The sequence below is a fragment of the Canis lupus genome, chromosome 13, assembly GCF_003254725.2.
Source record: "Canis lupus dingo isolate Sandy chromosome 13, ASM325472v2, whole genome shotgun sequence".
Classification (NCBI taxonomy): domain Eukaryota; kingdom Metazoa; phylum Chordata; class Mammalia; order Carnivora; family Canidae; genus Canis; species Canis lupus.
The window spans coordinates 20,163,905-20,183,148 of NC_064255.1; the positions used below are offsets into that span (position 1 = coordinate 20,163,905).

At 38.3% G+C, this 19,244-nt stretch overlaps 1 long non-coding RNA gene across 2 annotated transcripts in view; it reads right to left on the minus strand.

The window, feature by feature from the left end:
- Window positions 1-19,244, minus strand: part of LOC112662318 (uncharacterized) — a 43,313-nt gene that overhangs the window by 17,877 nt on the left and 6,192 nt on the right. The window contains exon 1 of one of the 2 annotated variants that reach the window (XR_003138398.3): window positions 1,674-2,306. The exons of the other annotated variant lie outside the window; for it this stretch is intronic. This is a non-coding gene — a long non-coding RNA (uncharacterized LOC112662318). Of the gene's footprint in view, window positions 1-1,673; window positions 2,307-19,244 lie in introns of those variants that run through there. 2 annotated transcript variants of the gene reach the window in all.

A 19,244-nucleotide genomic window follows, 5' to 3' on the forward strand; every position in this document is an offset into this window, starting at 1 on the left:
TTCCTAAATAGCCCATTGTTCTTATATTTATGGAAGTTCTTAGTCTCTCATTTATTTGACCAATCACAATTCAGTCAATAAATAGGTGTTTATTGAGGGTTGATGAGACCTAGCTTCTTTATTATGATGTGAATGAGATATAAACAAATTGCTAGAGAATTCCAACTCAGGGGAACCTGCATCCTGGTTGGAGAGACAAACTAACCATGAAGAAATGAGAAAAGAAAAGAAAATTGAATTTCAAATTCTGTGACCCATATAAGCTAAAAATCAAGGAAAATATTATTAAGTTACTAGTTACACTGACAAAGAAGTTGAGAGAAAATGAAGCTGGTATAAAGTAGGTCTATTAGGCAAGATTATGGAAGTGGGACTTGAGGTAAATAAGTGACTTTTAAATTTAAATTTACATCAGTCTTGAAGCAAGGTATATTAGTTTCCTAGCGCTGTCATAACAAATTACCAGAAGTTATTCTGTCATTGTTCTGGAGTCCAGAAATCTGAAATCAAGATGTTGTTAGGGCCATGTTCCCACCAGAGGCTCCAGGAAAGACTCTTCCAGATTCTGGTAGCTGTCAGTGTTCCTTGGCTTGTGATTCCATCACTCCAGTTTTTGTCTCTGCCATGACATGGCTTTCGCGTGCGCGCATGTGTGTGTGTGTGTGTGTGTGTGTGTGTGTGTGTGTCCAATCTCCCTCTGACTCATTCTTATACTGACATATATCATTGGATTTGGGGACCACTCAGATAACACAGGATTGCTTCATCTCAGGATCTTTAATTATATCTGCAAAGACCTCTTCTCCAAATAAGGTAATAGTCACAGATTCTGGGGATTATGAAATGAACATATCTTTTGAAGCCACCATTTAACCCCCTATACAAAATTTGGTATGCTTGTTGGCACTGTCCTAGAACTCTGGATTTTTACAATATAGTAATTACAGCGTAGTAATTAAGCTTACAGATCCTGGAATCAGAGAGTGAGTGTTGGATTTGCAATTCTGACACATAGAAACTGTGTGTAATTGGGTTATCATTGACTTCCCCCCAAACCCTCAGTATCTCACATACAATAATCATCATAATAGTGCTTATTGAGTGTTTATTATGTGCTAATACCTGTGCAGATATTACATGCATCATATTTAATCTTAAAAGAAATCCTGTGAAGTGGGTATTATCATTATTCTTATCTTAATGATGAGGAGGCTAAAACATTAGGTGAAGTAACATTTCCGGAGTCATAAGTATCATCAAAGCCATGTCTATGAACAATAACTGTCTTAAGTTAAGGCTATAACAATACCTAACTAGAATATTGCCAAAGATATTAAAAAAGATATTGTCAGTGGCAGTCGTTATTAAAACTGAACCATAACACCTCACCAAAGAAGATACAGACATGTAAAATAGCATATGAAAAGATGCTCCATGTCATCTGTCCTTATGATTCTTGGTACTATCACAATACCCACCAGAACTGTGTTTTCCAAGAGCTCAGTTTTTGGAAGCTTTGTGGTTTATCAGATAGTCAAAGTCCATGAGGATGAGGGCATTAGATAGCAAACACGTAACAAAGTGGGTGGGAAGGCAAAGAGAGAAGACATGGGAACATAGAAGACCCTCTGTGTGTTTATTTTAGTACTGTTACACATGTATTGAGTACCTACCATGTTCCAAACTCTGCTAAGTGTTTACATGGATTGTCTTCACAATCTTCGTATCAATCACTAAAGGTTGAAGATATTTAGCTGCCATTTTCTGCTTAGACTTCAGGCTCTACTGCCAACAAATGAGTAAATACCTCAGGAAAAAAAGTGGTAGAGATCTGGGGCTCATGTCAATGCATTTCCCCTTGCTTTGCAATCTTTACTCCTCCAAGTATTGACCATCTTGGCATTTTTCTGATGTCTACAGTTAATTTTTTGTATTTTGCCCATATCTTGTTGTCATTTTCTGGTAGAAAGGTGAACTAGATATAAACAACTCCATTTCACAGCCACCAAGGTGAGGGTAGCTAACACTACAACACATTGCACCCTGTAACCCAGAACTTTGATTCAGTTATGTAAATACACTCTTGTTTTTTGTGAACTCCCTGGTTACTTGTGAACCTCAGAATATAGTGGACAGTCTATGTCCTAACTGGAGATTATTATGAAATGAATGAGTGTAGTTGATTCAATTCTCCCATACAGTGCAAATACCATTGCAAGATATTATCCAGTTTTTAGAGAACCTTGGCTTCTAACCATTATCTTTTACTTACTTGTTCTATTTTTAAATTATATCAGAATAAAAATAAAGCATATCCACTCAACACAGTAACCTATACTTAGTGATAAACATTAGGCAGTTCTTAAGCAAACATAAGGAATTACTAGGACAACTGAAATAACATAAACTTGCAACATGCCAAGAAGACACATGCATTGAAAAAGAATGGAGAAAATGATTCTGTATTGTTTACTGCCACCTTTGTTGAAATAAACTCTGGATGAGCATTTTTTCCTATGAAGAACTGTGGTTTTGCTGGTGGTTTTTATAAATCTGTGCAGCATATAATTGATGGTTTTTCAGTTATGAAGAGAATTACTAATATGTACCCAAACACACTTTATGAGAGTGAGAACATTCAAGCACTGGCTAGAAAATTGGGAAATCTCAAATTTACTAAAGACACCAGAGGAAGAATTTGCCTTTTTAAAATTTAACCTATGTATAATTTCCATCATGGTTTAGTTTTTTTTAAGACTTTATTTTTTAGATATGTTTTAGGTTCAGAGCAAAATTGGGAGAAAGGTACAGAGATCTCCCAATAACCCCTACCCCCACATATGCACAACCTCCCTCATTTTCAATGTACCACTGCAATTGTACATCTAGTATGAGGATGAACCTACAATAACATATTATAATCACTCAAAGTTCATAGTTTACACTAGAGCTTACTCTTGATGTTGTACATTATATAGGTTTGAATAAATGTTTAATGATGTATATCCACCATGGTAGCATCATACAGTGTATTTCCACTGCCTTAAAAATCCTTTGTGCTCCAGCTCAGCTATTCATCTCTTTCTTTCCAACTCCTGGCAACCTCTGGTTGTTTTACTGTCTCCATAGTTTTGACATTTCCAAAACATCATATAGTTAGAATTTAGGGGAAAAAATTTAAAGATTATATTTATTCATTTAGAGAGAGAGAGAGAAGGAGGAGGGATAGAAGGAGAGGGAGAGAGACAGCATCTTAAGGAAACTCCATGCTGAGTATGGAACTGAACATGGGGCTCAATCCCAGGACTCTGAGATCATGATTTGAGCAGAAGACCTGAGCCAAAATCAAGAGTTGGATGCTTAACCAGCTGAGCCACCCAGGCACCCTGTAAGGGAGATTAAAAAAATATATTTATTTATTTATTTATTAGAGAGACAGAGAGAGAGAGAGAGAGAGAGAGAAAACATGAGCAGGACAGGCAGAGGGTGAGGGAGAGAGAATCTCAAGCAGATTCCACACTGAGTATGGAGCCCACACAGGGCTTAAACTCACAACTATGAGATCACGATGTGAGCTGAAACCAAAAATCAGATGCTTAACCTACTGTGCCACCCAGAAGCCCCAAGGAAGATTTTAGTAGGACTCAGCAAATATTTAGTACTAGACTTGGGAGAGTGTTAAGCAGTCCCCATGAATCACTTAGATGCTCTAAAACGTGTTTGCAAGTTTTTTATTCTTCTCCAATTGAGAAGTGAAGTCTGTATCCCCTTTCTATCAATTTGGGCTGACTTAAATGACTCACTGGTCACTAGGACATGTAACTGAAATGACACTATTGGAGCACCTGAGTGGCTCAGTCAGTTAAGTGTCTTCCTTCAGCTCAGTTCATGATCCTGGAGTCCCAGGATCGAGCCCATGATGGGTTCCCTGCTCAGTGGGGAGTCTACTTCTCCCTCTCCCTCTGCCCCTGCCCACTTGTGTTCTCTCTCTTGCTCACTCACTCACTTTCTCTCTCAAATAAATAAATAAATAAATAAATAAATAAATAAATAAATAAAATCTTTAAAAAAAAATAACACTATGTAACTCCCAAAGCTAGGTCAGGAAAAGCCATGCAGTTTCTACATGGTGCTCTTGGAACACTCACCTTTGAAGCCAAAAAATGTGTAAAAAAAATCTACCATCTGAGGCTCCCATGATGTGAGGAAGCCCAAGAAAAAGAGGCAACCTGTAGATGCTCCAGTTGACAGCCCCAGCTAAGGTCCCAGCTGATAGCATCGACCAACATGTATGTGAATTAAGACAGTTCTTGATAATTTCATCCCAACTGCTGCTGTCATCCCCAGCTGCTGAGTTTCTTCAGACATCATGGAATTCTCTGAATTCCTGAATTCAGAATTCCTGACTTTCAGAATCTTGAACTTAATAAAATGGTCAAAAAGTTTTGGGGTAGTACTTTAGAAAACAGTATGAGGGTCCTCTGAAAGTTAAAAATAGAGCTACCCTATGACCCAGCAATTATACTGCTAGGCATTTATCCAAAGGATACAAACATATTCATGGTAGCCCATGTGCCCCAATGTTTATATGTGCCCACAACAACCAAACTGTGGAAAGAGCCCAAATGTCCATTTGGATGAATGGATGAAGAAGATGTGGCCTATATATACAATGGAATATTAATCATCCATCAAAAAAAATCTTGCCATTTGCAATGACATGGATGGAACTAGAGGGTATTAGGGTAAGCAAAATAAGTTAGTTGGAGAAAGACAAATACCATATGGTTTCACTCATATGTGGAATTTAAGAGACAAAACATGAACATGGAGGAAGGGAAGGAAAAATAAACTGAAGGCTGCTGGAGAGGAGGTTGGTGGGTGGATGGGGTAATTGGGTGATGGGCATTAAGGAAGGCACTTGATGGAATGAGCACTGGGTGTTATATGCAACTGATGAATCATTAAATTCTATCCCTGAAACTCATAATAGAGTATATGTTAACTAAATTTAATTTCAATAAAAAATTAGGAAATAAAGTTTTGGTGGGACACCTGGGTGGCTCAGTGGTTGGGCCCCTGCCTTTGGCTCAGGGCATGATCCCAGGGTCTGGGATTGAATCCCACATTGGTTTCCCTGCATAGAGCCTGTTTCTCTCTCTGCCTGTGTCTCTGCCTCTCTCTCTCTGTCTCTCATGAATAAATAAAATCTTAAAAAAAAAGGAGAAAGAAATAAAGTTTTGGGGTAGCTTGTTATGGAGCAATATTAATGGGATCATTCTCTTCGCTCTTGTTCCTAACTCTTATGTTATAATATGACAGGTGCTTAGGGAAGTAATTAAATTATTTCAACACACCAAGGGAACATTTATATCACAGGTTAGCAGACTTTTAGCAGTAGATCTTCCGTAGGATTTAGCAAACTCCATGAATGCTACAATGAATCAGTGACCAACTTAGGATCTGTCAAACAAAACAAAACAAAATAAAAACAAGCTTTAAATATCTGGGTCACAAGCTTCCCCTCTGTCACATATTCTACCAATATCCTCAGTGACTCGAGAATCAATGCAAATGACCCCATCCGAATTTACTAAGGCATCTACGCTGTCTGAACATTTCACTTTATGTATTCGCACCCTAAACTTGTCATTTGGAATCAGTCTATGCCAGTATTCTCCAGTTTTCACAGCTACTTGCTCTTTTTACCTCCAGGAACCGTCTATTCCTGGTCTTTCCATTTGTTTCCATTTGTCACCTCCTGACTTCGTTTACTTCACTACTGAACCTAGACATCATGGTTAATCATTGCCACACCTTGAATACCAACTCTTGATCCCTTTTATTTCCAAAGCTCCTGCCTCACAAACTAGGACCTATCAACTCACTGTCTGCCTTCTCACCTCCTATAATCAAGCTATAAAGAAAACTGCAGGAAAAGAATCACAATATTATATGAATTGGTGACACTATAAATGTATGATTCTTCAAATTCTGTGGGACATTAATCTCAGCCAGTTAACTCATTTTTCACTTATCTTTGGCCATGATCCATTTCCCACCTTCAGAAAATGGTTCAGAGTTCACTCTTTTCTTGCACTTAGCATTCACCTTTCATTTCTCAAATGTCCTCACCTTCTGCAGCACCACAAAAGTACATACATCCTCACTTTCATCTCCTGATTTAACCTTTCATCTCATCTGTATAATTCTTCCTTCCAGATCAGAGGAAGAATTATCCCCGTGTGTATGGATCAAGTCTCCACCTACACTCTAATCCTCTCTCCACTCATATCCTTGGGGACTAGTTCTGTGTATGATTTCTTTTTCTTCTGTATGTTAAACCATTTTAATTCTACTGGCTCTTTTTCCTCCTACCCTCTAGTTTATCTTATCCCTAAAAAAAGTTCTAACTACCATTGCCCCTGAGACCCTCTGTATAAACCCTCCTAGGACTCTTTATTCCCCAGATTTAAGGTCCTTATGCATGTCTTCTAATATCGCTATCTCTATTTCACTTTCCATTCACCCCTCATATAGTCCCATCAGTATATAAACATGCTATTTTTCTCCAATCTTAAAATATAAACAAACTTCTCTTTACCATACTTTCCCTACAAGCTTGCCCAATTTCTTTATACCCATTTATGTAAACATTTCTTGAAAGAATTGTTTCTAATCAGCTTCTCATCACCACTATTCCACTAAAACTTCTCTTGTCAGGTCCACTAATTACTTCCATGTTGTTGAATCTAGTTGCCAGTTTTCAGGCCACATCCTGACATGTTGGTAGCATCTGACATACCGTACTTCTCTCCTTCTACATATGCTTCATATAGTCATCAATTTCCATGTCTTCTTGTTTTTTTTCCTTCTTTCTCTGTCTTCCTCTGATTGCAAGGCTTACTCAATGGTCCTCCTCTGATCTACTCTAGCTGTCTTGTTGATCTCAGCTAGTTACGTAGCCTGAGTTCCCTCTGTCAGCCAATGATCCAAGTTTATAGCTCCAGATGAGCTCTATCTCACAAACACCAGACTCATGTAACAGCCACCTTCATGAAATTGCCTTTTGGATATCTAAGATTTATCTCAACCTTACCATGTCCAGAATTGAATTCTGTACTTCTCTCTGAAACCTGCTGCACTCATGGCCTTTCCCATCTCACATACTAGTCATTTGATCCTTGGCAAAAACTCTTAGAGTAATCCTGGACTGTTCTCTTTCTGTTATACCTACATACAATTTATAAGGAGATCCTATTGGCTCTACCTTTGAAATATATTCACAATTCAACCAATTCTTACTTCCTCTACTCTTACTTCCCTAGTCTGAGTCATAATTATCTCTTGCCTTAAAAGTATTTTCACTAATAACTCTGTATCTGCTTTTGCCAAACCTATAGCCTATTCCAAACATAGTGGCTATAGTGTTTCAGTCCTCTGCTTAATGCCCTGTGATAGCATCCCCTTTCTCTCAGAGGAAAAGCCAGAGACCAGACAATGGTCACTGAGCTCTGCATGGCCCTTCATCATCACATCTTGACCCCATTTCTTTCTGGTCCCCTGCTTGCCTGCTGTGCTCCAGCTGCACTGACATTTTTGCTATCCCTCACACTTCCTAGGCACTTTTCAGGGACTTTGCATTGCCTCTTTCTTAGCCTAGAATAACTTTCTATTAGATACACAGCGAACTGTCTAAATTCTTCAAGTCTTTGTTCAAAGCTTCTTATTTTATCCCTTTAAGTGTTGGAATTTCACAGGACTTCATTCCTGCCCTATTTATTTTTCCTCTCTTTGAGCAATGTCTAATGACTCCCAGATATGCATCTGTAGCCTTAATTTCTTTCCATTTTAATTGATGTGATAAACATGGAAAGATCTTGAAGGAGAAGTTTACATCAAATATTGTTTTATCTCGCCCTCCCTTTTTTTCTCTACCTCCTGGTACTAGACCACTAATATCCAATATTCCTCCCTTCGATTTATATCTAGCTTATCTAACTATAATCACTCTCCTTAATAGGGAGAGCTTCTCCCAAAAACCACTTGAGGCTGTGCATATCAAATGGGAAATCTTTATCTTTGTGGATACTTAATAGTATAAAGGCTATAAAAAGCCATATGATAACCTTGATATGTATTCTTAGAACATAATTATTCTCAGGGGCTAGTGAAAAATATTGTCATTAAAATATTATTGCTACATAAACATTAACATAGGAGAAAAATATTATGTCCAGCAATCCTCTGAGAAAAAAATATTTACTTTCTTTTTCTTAGGAGTACTTCTCTGAATAATGAAGAAGAAGAGACTTAAAAAAAATAATGGGCTTAAGATATTAGTCTTAGCTGGGGTGTTGTGTGTGGTATTTTGGAATTCCTATGGAACAATACACCTTCGAAATAACAGAAATAAGTCTCCACAGTGAAAGGATTTTAGGTACCACAATTATGAATGAGAGAAAAAATAGCAGTCTGATTTTTTTCCAAAAAATATAGGTCTCAATTCCTGCTCTTGAGCATATACAATTGAGACCCAGCAAAGATAAAAAATAACTAACAACAAAATAAAGTCTTAGGAGTCGTCCTGGACCCCTCTTTCCCTTTCATTGACACCCTCCAGCATGCAGTCCTTCAACTCCATTTCTCTGCAATCTCTTGTCTGTCCTTTCCTGCTTACTCCTGTTGCTGCCATCTTGCTCCAAATGCCCCTTGGTCATCCTTGAAACGCTACATTGGTGTCTAATGTCCTCCCCTCCTTTTCCACTTTCACCTGCTCTAATCTATTCTCCACAAAGATCCCAAAATAATTTTTCTACAATGTAAATCAGTCACATCAAACTCTCTTCAAAGATTTCTCTTTTGACCTTTCTCTTTAGACCCTAACAGCCCAGGTGCTTGTTTCATAGGCTTTGGAGCTGCTGGGCTTCTCCTCATGTGTCTAAGTATTCACATGCTACACATTCTGTCTAGATGTCCTTTTTTTTCTTCTCTCTCCTACGACATCACTCTGACTTACTCTTCATGGTCCATATAAAGCACCCCTTCTTTTCTGGCACCAACTTCCCACCTTGGTTTGCTTTGTACTCTTATAGAATCCAATATCTATCTTTTTTTTTATAGCAAATATTACTCAATTCTACTCTCATATGTGATTTTATTTTTATTTTTCTAGATTGAAAGCTATGTGAATTTAGGGACTATGGTTTTCATTTTTGTTCAAGTAGTGCCTAATACTGTAATAGCCTCATAAATATAGAGGCCACCTATTTTTTAAGGAAAGGCAAGAAGGCAGGAAAGAACAAAGGAAGCAAGGAAACAAAGAAGGGGGAAAAAGGAAAGAAAGAAGGAAGGGAGGGAGGAGGGGATAAAAAGGACCAAGACCTCCAGAAAAAAAATGTTTTGTTTAGAAGGCAATCATGGGAATAAAATTTCTGTCTTTTCTAATCTGGGCTTTTCTTTCTGCAGATATTTTAGGCTCTTGTCAATTTATGACTTTGGAATGAGGATATTTACTTGGACAGTAGTGAAGCTGCAAAAATTCTTTGGCTTTAGTGGTTGTGGTTATCTCTTTCTAAACCCGTAGGAGAGGAACTACAGCTAGCTGCTGCCTGTGGCATCAGCTACACTGTTTGAAGTCCCTGGTGAGGAGACAGATGGATGCCACAGTGGCAATTTGAGGGCCACAAAAAAATTGTTAACTGAACTTGATGTTCTAGTTGGCAAGTTTAACACATATTCTACTCCCACATAATTGGATAGTGTTATGATCACATCATACCACTAGCCCTGCCATTATTATAAAGAGGCTTTGTCATGATAAGAAGGCATAGTAGCTTCCTCATAATTATAATTTTGGCTAGACTAGCTTCCCTTCCTCTTAGACTCCTTAGACTTGAATTCCAAAAGTGAATTGACCATGGAAGTACTGACATGTTTAAGAAATTAATTTCACTTGGATTTTTTTTCCAGGTTTGGTAGAACTAGCTTCACATTTCCTTAAAGAGGGAACCATTTGCTTCCCAACTTCAACTTCTTGCTCCTGAAAATATAGTCAGTTGAGAATCATTTCATTGTCAGAAATATCTTAGTGATCTGAAATATGTAGAGGTAACACTATTTCCTATTTTAGAGTAAGAAAGCTTAAAGAATTCTTGAAGGTTGCTTCATTGAAGTTCCCCATTTTCCTTTTAAGGGACCTGGAAAGGAGAGAGGGTCAGGAACCTGCCTGCCATCACACCTTAGTTACCAGAAGAACTAAGATTAATTTTCTCATGCCAGTGCTCTTTTCAGTTCATTATGTTATGGACAAAACTTGTGTAAAGCACTAAATGTTTTTCTTTTTTTTCTGAAAATGGAAATAGTTTTATTCTTTTATAATCTAATAATGAAAATAATACCTGCCCAGGAAACATACCCAGAGAATATTGTTTAAAAGAATGAAGCAAATTTTGAAGGGGGGTTATAGTGACATGAAATAGTTTCATTGTTAGCCTAGTTCTTCTGTTTAACATTATTGGCTTTATTTTGGATGAAGGCATTGAAGGTATGCTTACCAAATATGTCAAAGATACTAACCTGGAGAGAGAAGTAATGTTGTGGTTTGTTCTAAGTGAGGAATCAAATAATGGTTAATGAGCATCTACTATGAGCCAGGTATTAATTAATCTCCAAGACAGTCTTACAAGGTAGCTCTCCTGTATCAGAAAACAAGAATCACATCAGGTATTTTGATGGGAAGAATATTGGAAATTGATTAATCTGGGATTGGAATTCTGAACTAGCAAAACAGGAAGCTCTGAGGTAACACAAGAAGGAGCTTCTATCCCTAGGCTGGAGTAAAAGGAAAAGAAGAGGGTTTTCAGGGTCTAGAAACTCAAAAGAGAAACCTCACAGAGCCAGATCTAAAACTCTGAGGAGAAGAAGCTAACAGGTTGGTATTATATTTAGGAGCTCACAGGAGTCTCTGAGAAGCTAAAGACTCAAACTTCTGAGGAAGGGGTGACACCTCGTTGATGTTGATCCCTCAAGAGTTCAGAAAATAGGCATCACAGAATTAGGGCTAGGGCCTCCCAGCAGGAGGCCCTGTGTGGCTGCTGCTGGTAGCTCTGAGGGGATGCAGTGGGGCTGGTTCTGGGAGCGTCAAAGTTGAAGACCCAAACCAACTGCTGGTATTGGGAAGAGGGTTGTTGTTATGTGATGCTGAATGGAATGGCAAACTCAAGGAGGAAGCTCTCTCCCCTCTTCCTGCCTTTCAGCCCTTCTAAGGTCCCCTATAGACAAAATTTAATAGGAAAAGGAAGGAAGGAAGGTTGGAAGGAAGGAAGGAAGGAAGGAAGGAAGGAAGGAAGGAAGGAAGGATGGAAGGAGAAAGAAAGAAGAAAGAAAGAAAGAAAGAAAGAAAGAAAGAAAGAAAGAAAGAAAGAGAGAAAGAAAAATAAGAATTCAACAAACAAATGAAAAATAAGTTTTCAGTCTTAGCCCCATATTGTAGCATAAAATCTAGAAGGAGAAGATTTTGTTATTTATTTAGACTTTTAACAAACACTCGTTGAATGCCTACATGCCAGGAATTGCCCTACACCCCGTACTACACTTCAGTTTCCTCTTCTGTGAAATGAAAATAATCATGTCACTTCAGAGAGCTGAAGAGTAAAGTATAGAAAGTATTTAAGAGCTTTGCACAGTGCCTAATAATGATTATCTACTGCAGCACAATGAAAGTAGCAAGTCCTCAGTGTTCATCAAATACTGATGATATTCAAGGTACAGTAAACTTTGATTTGATCCCACCATAGTGTTTGAAGTGGTGTGATTTTGAATTTCAATAGATGGAGAACACACTCTCCAGGTTTCACTGTCTCCACTTCTCCATATTGCTTACATCTTACTATTTCACGTGTAAGTCTAGCTCCCAGTCTTTGAGTTTTGAAGATCTGTTCTAGAATATGATTCTTTACTCATCTCCTTTCTCTCAGGTAACTAATTCCATACTTTAGCAGCTTTGGTTATCGATTTTTAAAATTCCTTCCAGCTCCATGTTCATCTTTTTCATGCAGTGAAAACCTAAGGTGTAGTTTCTACTCTCTTTAGTAGAATAAACCAAAACCCACGAGTAAAAGTTCTTTTGGTATTAATTTTTGAAAGTTTAGAGGTAAAAAAGGAGACAAATGATGATTACTACATTTTTTCAAGTATTTTTAAGCATGAGTTTTACATGATCAGATTTGGGTATGGTAGTGGCTTTGGGGAATTAAATCCATTTCAAAGATTTTTTTAGAAGTGTACTCTTTTTAATCTTTGCCATATTGTCAATTAGTATTTAAATACCCCCTGGCCCAAATACATCATTTCTATGTTGATTTATTTGGGAGCTGATCTCTCTAAATTCTTGGCCACTGAAATCATCCTAATAAAGGACCGTATTAAAATGTTCTGTTCTGTATTTTTTGAGGGTTTTTTGTTAGTTATTTTTATTTAGGAAACATTTTCTAGAGCAATGAACCATAGGATAATCAAGTGACCTGCATTTTCATGAAAAATAAAATGCTTCCAGATGGTGTTAGACACATGGAAAAGGATGTGTTGTTCAGCCTACCCAGAGTGTTCCTACATAGCCAATTCTGGTTTTCGTAAGGCAGTGTTTCCAAAGTTGCTACCTGTTTCAAGCATAATGGGGACAGGCTTACAGGGTATGAAGTGGCTAAATATTGGGAACAGCTGGAACTAACTAAATGCTGTTAACATAACAGATTAGGCAGATCTATGAGAGAAGAATCTTGCTGTAAGAATAGGTTAACCAGTCCATAAATCAAGTTGTAGGGAGAATCAGGTGTAAACCTTAGTTCTGAGATGTCTGTGCCATAAAGGGTCCCTATTTACTTCATAGACGTGTCTGCAATCTTGAGCCACCTCTTGTATATTAGAACAATCTCTCTGCTACAACTCTATTGGCCACAATATGCAAAAATAACTTTTCATGAAAACAAAATAAAACTCATATTATCAGGAATTGAAGAAATGAGTGAATCCAATGGTTTGAAATCCTCTAAGTATATATTAAATTTTGTATCTTTAGATCAGTTTATTTGTCCCCATTCCTTAAAGTCCACACGTGGTTGAAGAGAGCGGGGGGCCTGGACCATTTCCCCACTGTCTGTCTTCTAATGGTTTGCCCTTTCCAAGTATTTACAATTTATTCTGATTCCTGATTGGTATCTGATCTTTTCAACACTTACTTCTTGTTTATACCCTCACTTTACTTCCCTGACCTTCATCCCGGGAATTTCTCTGACTTTTATCTGTGCCTTATCTTCTTCTAACTCACACTGCATATTTTTATTCCAGGCCATTCTGAGGAAGTACTTCATTTAGGCCTGCCCTGCCTGAGTACTGATGTTCTACACTGAGGTTTCCATGGTCATAATTCCCCCTAGGTTAGCTTCGGTAGCATAAATGAGTCAACATTTTCACTGCGAGTGTCACTTTCAGGCCACAGAAGGCGTGGGTCACACAGGAGCACACCATATTTCTCTAAGGCCAAACCTGTAAAGCCACCTATAGAAACTTTTTGCAATGCTCCTGCTGACAAAAATCTCTTCAGGTCAGGCTGCTTCATGTAACTGTTTGTAAGTCACTTCTTTATAGATTGGTCACTTTGGTCTCTTATTCTGGGTCATTCTGTGGCCAATTTGCAGTCTTCATGGTACCCTCTATTATCTTTAATTCTTTGTATACCTTATGCATTATTTTATAGAAAGAAATCAGTAACTATATCTTTAATGGTCATTGATTTGAATATTCAATTGAAAGGACTCTCTTGAGCAGCTTCCTACCAATCAGCATCTCCATTTCTTTCAGAAGATCCAACCACTTTTAGAAGCAGATTCCTTGCATCCTCAAAGAAATATTTCCCAACTTCCCACATTCAGTATTCTTTTCTCACGTCATCATCATTAACAGCTTTCTTCCCCCCAAGTGAATAATCATGCAACTCAAACTTATGTACCTGTCTTTGTCCATTTAGGGTGCTGTAATAAAATGCAATAGAGTAGGTGGCTTATAAAAAAAAAACAAATTCATTTCTTACAGTTCTAGAGGCTATGAATTTCAAGATCAAGGTGCCAGAAGATTTAGTGTCTAGTAAGAGTCTGCTTTCTTATAGGTGGTTGTCATTTCACTGTCCTCACATGTTGAAAGGGTCAAGAGGTCACTTTGGGGCCTCCCTTACCAGAGCACTGATCCCATTCATGAGGCCTTCACCCTGATGACCACTTCCTAAAGGCCCCACTCCAAAAACAATGACATTGACAGTTAGGTTTCAACATATGAATTGGTGGCCACTGGTGAGAGGGACACAGGGCACAAATATTTAGACCATAGCAGTACCCTTCCATTCACTTTAGAATATAACTTAAGAAGAAAGATAAAGGAAGAACTTATGAATATAATCCAGTTCTTACAGTGGGGTAGGGTGGACAGAGACTAGTCCTTGGTGAAGCAGCAGCCTCAGCACAGTCTTTCTTATTATAGTCAAAGTGCCCCCACTGGGAATCTTTTCCCACATTGCATGTGGCCGACGTGGGGCTGCAAATTATTTCCTCTAGGCCTCAGCACAAGGATGACCTTCCTCAGGCAGGACCAATAATAATACCCTTCCTGACAATAATCAGCCCAAGGGGTAAATCTGTAATTCAATAAGTCAACTCAGGATTCTTTTATAGGATTGTTAAATGACTCCTGGGAAAACTTTCCTTCTGTTGATGGTGGTGTTCTGCTAATACTGCTAGATTGGAGGTTAAGAAGTTGGTTGCTGGTTATCACTTTCAAAAACAAAGTCAAACAGTCAAACAGTCAAATAAAGTCAAACAGAGATAATCAGAGATTGGAAGTCAGAGGGAGAGAGTCCTGATGATCTGAGTCTCTTGACACCATGTCCTATTCCAGGCAGCTCTTTGATTCTTAAGTGCTAATCTATTATTCTTCCTAGGTATATGAGCCAATAAAACACTCTGTTAAATTTAAATTTGTTTGAATTGCGTCTCTGGTACTTGAAATTCAACATCTTGTCTATCATGAGATATGATGGTTTTGAGATGTGTTGGTAAAGAAGGGGAATGGTAAGGCTTTCCTTCAGTAGACTCAAAAACTATAAGGCAGGAGTTTTCAATCTTTTCTCTGTTGAGATATAACTGATAATTAATGTCCTTTGGCAAGACATATTTCTATGTGTAGGTTCCAAGGTAATAGCAACTGTTGTTCTATCCTTTTCTCTCTCATTCTTTTTTTTTAAATATTTTATTTATTTATTTATTTATTTATTTATTTATTTATTTATGAGAGACACAGGGAGAGAGAGAGAGAGAGAGAGGCAGAGACATAGGCAGAGGAAGAAGCAGGCTATATGCAGGGAGCCCTATGTGGGACTCAGTTCCGCAACTCGGGATCACACCCTGATCCAAAGGCAGACGTTCAACTGCTGAGCCACCCAAGCATCCCTTCTCTCTTATTCTTGAAAGCGTATTAAAATGCTGGTGTTTTGATCATCTGATGTTCCATAACAGCTACCCCAAAACAAAAGAATCATAAAACAAAAAAACATTTTATTAGTGCACACCTGGATGGCTTATCTCTGTCTGGGACCTCAACAATCAGGACTCAGATGGCTGGGAGTGGCTGAATGGCTGGGTCCTAGAATTACCTGGCAACTTCTGTCCTCCTGTGTTGGCAGGTGTGACAGAAAGAATGAACTTAGCTAGAACTATCGACTTAAATGTTTATGTAAAATGTCATCATTGTGGTTTCAGGATAGTCAGACCTTTCATATGGCAGTTCAGGACTCCCAGAGAAAGTGTTCCAGTGAGTAAGGAGGAAGTCAGATGACCTTTTAAGACCTAGCTTTGGAAGCACATACTATTTCTGCCATGTTCCACTGGTGGAAGTAGTCAATTCCCATCCAAGTGCAAGGTGAGGGGACATAGACTTCACTTCTCAATAGTAAGAAAATCAGAGATTTGTAGCCACACTTGAAAACTGCCATAGCTAGTGAGTAGAAAGGACACTATTACAGGAATGGCTTTGAAGCCATTAATATATTTATATATGTATTAATATATAATATATATAAATGTTATCATGTGATTATACATATTACAATATAGTATTAGCAGGAAGATGAACATATTTTTTGATAGCAAATTAAAATACTTGAAGTGCATAACTCTTGGGCTAGGGGTGGGATGCAGGGTACTATCTATATAGTTAGGGTAAGAACGGGAGAGGATGACTGTAGTAGAAAGAATTAAAAGACATGAGTTGAATAAGAAGTTGGCAAATGCTAAAGCCAAAGTTGCAGATAATCTAACGTTTCCAGAGTTATCTCTAGCAATAGGATTTAGCTTTCCACATCCCTGATTCATTTAGTCTCTGCTGAAATATATAGAGATGACATCTGTGGGCAGAATGAAGAAAGCAATTCCATGTGGCACAACCAGTGTGAGATTGCTGAGGTTCTCTGGGCAAGGTCGTCCAAGATGTCTTGAAAAATAAATGAGAGAAATGGTAGCGTACTTTAACCATTCTCCTATACCTCTGGTATGGGATGCTTGATTCCCTCCTATATTCTGAATAACACCCCACTGCTTGCTACAGACTATTTGAGGACATGAGTTTTTGTATCAGATCCAAGCTATCGACAGCTTCTTTACTCTCAGTGGTTGCTACTTACCACTAATCACTCAATCTCAGGGATTGGTGTGCATTGTGGAAAACCCCCAACTTCTTTTTTGAAAAATATACTTTATCAGTGTGATGGCTTCTGACAAGAGGAAGTATGGGGATAGTTGTATCATTATCACTGAAAGTGGTTAAGAGTGAAGCCTCAGATTCAAATCTCAGCTCCAACTTTTACTCACTATGTAACCATGGCCAAGAAATGTCATCTCTTTGGCTCTCAGCTTCTACAGAAAAAAAAAAAAAAAATGGACATAATGCAAGCACTTCCTTCCCATGCTTGCTGTGGAAGAAGGTGACACATATAAATAGATGAGAACAGAGATCATCACAAATGTAAGCATCCAGGAAGTATTAGATATTAGTGCTTGCCGTCCTGCTCCATGGGTAAACAGAGCTTCTGAAGCATGTCTGATATAAGGTTCCTATGTGTATTAGATTTTCACGTGAATTTGAGGATAGCCAATCTTGAAATGGGCAAAAGACATGAACAGAAATCTCACAGAGGAAGACATAGACATGGCCAACAAGCACATGAGAAAATGCTCCGCATCACTGGCCATCAGGAAAACACAAATCAAAACCATAATGAGATACCACCTCACACCAGTGAGAATGGGGAAAATTAACAAGGCAGGAAACCACAAATGTTGGAGAGGATGTGGAGAAAAGGGGACCCTCTTACACTGTTGGTGGGAATGGGAACTGGTGCAGCCACTCTGGAGAACTGTGTGGAGGTTCCTCAAAGAGTTAAAAATAGACCTGCCCTACGACCCAGCAATTGCACTGCTGGGGATTTACCCAAAGATACAGATGCAGTGAAACGCCGGGACACCTGCACCCCGATGTTTATAGCAGCAATGTCCACAATAGCCAAACTGTGGAAGGAGCCTCGGTGTCCATCGAAAGATGAATGGATAAAGAAGCTGTGGTCTATGTATACAATGGAATATTCCTCAGCCATTAGAAACAACAAATACCCACCATTTGCTTCAATGTGGATAGAACTGGAGGGTATTATGCTGAGTGAAATAAGTCAATCGGAGAAGGACAAACATTATATGGTCTCATTCATTTAGGAAATATAAAAAATAGTGAAAGGGAATAAAGGGGAAAGGAGAAAAATGAGTGGGAAATATCAGAAAGGGAGACAGAACATGAGAGACTTCTAACTCTGGGAAAAAAACTAGGGGTGGTAGAAAGGGAAGTGGGCAGGTGTTGGGGGTGACTGGGTGATGGGCACTGAGGGGGGCACTTGATGGGATGAGCACTGGGTGTTATTCTATATGTTGGCAAATTGAATACCAATAAAAAATAAATTTATAAAAAAAAGAATTTTAGGATAGCATAAGAAATTAATAAGATAGTAAAAAGGGGCATCTGGGTGGCTCAGTGATTGAGGGTCTGCCTTCGGCTTGGGTCATGATCCTGAGGTCTTGGGATCGAGTCCCACATCAGGCTCTTTGCAGCAAGCCTGCTTCTCCCTCTGCCTATGCCTCTGCCTCTCTCTGTGTGTCTCCCATGAATAAATAAATAAAACTTAAAAAAATAAAATAGTAAAAACACTGTACCACGGTACCATACTATTATTTCTCCCCAAGTCCCATTCCCTCTTAAGTAGTCACTGCTTGTCATCATTGTTGTGGTTCTACTTATCTCAAATTTCAGACTCTTTTCTCTTCCCAAGTATTAAATCAATGACCCCTGTTACTTCTCTCTCTCTCTCTCTCTCTCTTTCTCTCTGTCTCCATTTTCAATGCAGACAAAACAAAACAAAATTTTAAAAAACCTTAACATTAGAAGAACATCTTCATGTAAGTAAAACACCAACTTGCTTCGATACGTAGAGAAGGTAAGTTTGTGCTTTTCCAGCACAAATGAAGTTTCCATAACTGAAAGGCCTTTGAAGCATTTCCCCAAACTAAGTAGACTTTTACTACCTGTGGCAAATACTGTTACAACCCTTGATCGTAGAAACTGTGGCAGATTTTAAAAATCCCAATGTTTGATCTTTTATTTCTTTAGAAAGTAAAATATAAGAAAGAGAAAAAAAAGGAACTTTTTTATTACTATTAAAATCATTCTTCAAAATGTGGAGAGAAACTATCCATATTTTCCTGGACTTTATGAGCTTTGTAGTTTAGGAGACCAGAATTTGAATAACTAGCTCAGTTATGAATGAGTCATGTGTTTTGGGGCAGATTCTTTCCTCTTGCCCTGACTCAGTTTCTGCTTCTGGGGATAATAATTCTGACTTCACTGGTTTGTTTTGATAATTACATTATATAATATGTGTAAGTAACTGACATGCAGGAGATACTAATGTTAGTCTTTCTTTTTCCCAAAAGGGAGAATTGGTTTCATTTTCTGCCCCTACATGCTAATGGATCACGCTTGGATTTATCTCAAATTTAAATTACAGTCACAGTAGGTGTGACTGTGCCCAATCAACACGACAACAATCATTCATTCTACTAAGATCATATTGAAAAGAGAAATACTTCAGAGGATCA